At 38.4% G+C, this 2,727-nt stretch overlaps 1 long non-coding RNA gene across 1 annotated transcript in view; it reads left to right on the top strand.

Annotated features, from left to right (window-relative positions):
- Positions 1-2,727, top strand: part of LOC128250298 (uncharacterized) — a 19,619-nt gene that overhangs the window by 5,829 nt on the left and 11,063 nt on the right. The gene's annotated exons all lie outside the window — the stretch shown is intronic.

Below are 2,727 nucleotides of genomic sequence, written 5' to 3'. Positions count from 1 at the left end.
TTATTCTATCGGTCTCTTTAGCCGAACTGCTAAGTTACAGGGGACGTAAACATACCAGCATCGGTTGTCAAACGATGTTGGGGGGACACAGACACAAACATATACACACACATACATATATATATATATATACATATATACGACGGGTTTCTTTCAGTTGCCGTCTACCAAATCCACTCACAAGGCTTTGGTCGGCCCGAGGCTATAGTAGAAGACACTTGCCCAAGGTGCCACGCGGTGGGAATGAACCCGGAACCATGTGGTTGGTAAGCAAGCTACTTACCACACAGCCACTCCTGCGCCTATATGCATATATACTTATTTTTATGTATACAAACACTCATATAAATACATAGCATACATGATTAAATGCATATACATACACAAATGTAAATACAATTGACACACATGTGCTCCACAACTCACAACTCCTCAACTGAGGAGATAAATAAAATAGCTAGAGTGACACAAACACAGATTAAATGAGATTAACACAAAAATAACATAAACACACACACACACACACACACACACACACACACACACACACACACACACACACAGAATCACTCACTCACGCACGTACGCACCCATCAAATGTGTGCGTATGATTGTACCTGTGCAAAGATTGTACCTCTCTATGCGTGCGTGCGTGCGTGCTTGCGTGCGTGCGTGTGTGTGTGTGTGTGTGTGTGTGTGTGTGTTAGAGATGAAACGGGGGTAGGATTAAAAAAAGAAAGCATGTTGAAAATAAATGAAGGCAGAAAGGAAGGCGTAAGATGTAAACACTTTCCCAACCCCCTCTACATATATACATATATATATACACATATATATATGTATATATATGTATATATATACACGTGTGTGTACATATATGCGTGTGTACATATATATACATATGTACATATATATATATGTATATGTATGTATATGTGTATATATATACGTATGTATATATATATATATATATATATATATATATATATATATATATATATATATATATATATATGTATAAAAATACATACATACATATATATGTATATGTATGTTCGTGTATACACACACACACACGCACATGCATATAGGCATGTGTTGTGTTCTTGTAGCCTTGCTATCAGCTGCCCATTGGGTGGGATATGTCTGTGTCAACGACCTGTAACAATACTGGCAATAAGTAATCGCAGTGGTGTCGGCGAGTGGTGGTGATCGTGGTGGTGGTGGTGGTGGTGACAGGGTGTGTTCGTGGTGGTTTTGGACTTGGTGGAGGTGTTGGTCGTAGCGGTGCCGGTGACGGTGGTCGGTGGTGGTGGTGGTGGAAGCGGAGGAGGAAGAAGGGGCTCTTGGTGGTTGTGCAGTAGGAGCAAGAACAATATTAACAACAGCATTAAATAATAATAATAATAATAATAATAATAATAATAATAATAATAACAATAACAACAACAACAGCAGCAGCTGTAACATCATTCGTAACGATGACAACGAAAACGACGACGAGATGAAACCAACGAAGGAGCCTTTTAGGTAATTCCTTGATTTGCTAGAAACAGCAGTCAAATCTCTCCTCCCTATAATCATCGTTATCATCACACAGTTCTAGGAAGGAACATAACAGATTGTGTAGCAGTCTATGTTATCAATAAAAAGCGTGATGGGCACGGTCGGAATGTATTTCTTCGTAGGTGTTGGTCGATCAGACTTTGATTTGGAACTGAAAAAGGGTAACAACCACCATCACTCTGGACAGAGCATTTGTATACAATGTGTTTACGGAGGCATTCGTTCCCAGTGGTAATGGAATCGTATTTCTACAATTACATTTTTAAAATATCATCAGAAATATTGGCACTTTTGGTGTTATATATAAACTCGTGTATTAAATGTAAATGTTACCACAAGATCCATATGGACCGCAACACAATATTCATTACAAACAAAACCTGAAACTGGATTGAGTTATGATTCTGAAAGGTTCGCAAAAACAAGGATTTCTGCATAAAGGCACAGTTCCTTCTGCAGATAGTTACAGTTTCGTACGGGTCACAAGCATTCGGGCTATATTTATAAAACCGAAATGATAACACAGTGTAAAGTGGTTATGGATGAATCGACGAATATTATTGCATATATATGTACTCTACAGCATGTGTTGAGTACCTTTCCAATCGTTTACATTTTTTAACTTAATCAAGTGTGTGCGTATTTTGTGTGCGTGTGTGCGTATGCTTGTGTGTGTACATGTATGTCTGTGTATATTCATGCATATATTTATACACATAAAAACTCACGCGCGCGCACATTCATGCGCACACATGCACACACACACACACACACATACTGGTGTGCAGACATTTATTAAGTCACGTATGCACAGCTACATTAATACGGAACGTAGACAAACCAAACCTGAACACCCGCGCACGCGCACGCACACACACACACACCATCACTATCATCATCATCATAATCATCACCACCACCACCACCATCATCATCATCATCATCATCATAAACAGCAACAATAACAACAACATACAGATATGAGTTTTGATTACCAGAAGAAACAAATAAATAAAATAAAATGACGTCAGTAAACGTTTGAATAAGCAGCAGCAACAACAACAACAACAACAGTAATTGTGGCAGCAACAAGAGTAAACAGAACACTACAGGGGAACAAAGACAAACACAAACAATAATAATAAAAATCATCATCACCCC

This window comes from Octopus bimaculoides, chromosome 20, assembly GCF_001194135.2.
Source record: "Octopus bimaculoides isolate UCB-OBI-ISO-001 chromosome 20, ASM119413v2, whole genome shotgun sequence".
NCBI classification, from domain to species: domain Eukaryota; kingdom Metazoa; phylum Mollusca; class Cephalopoda; order Octopoda; family Octopodidae; genus Octopus; species Octopus bimaculoides.
Note: the sequence above shows the minus strand (reverse complement) of the source record. Positions and strands in the feature narration are given on the sequence as shown.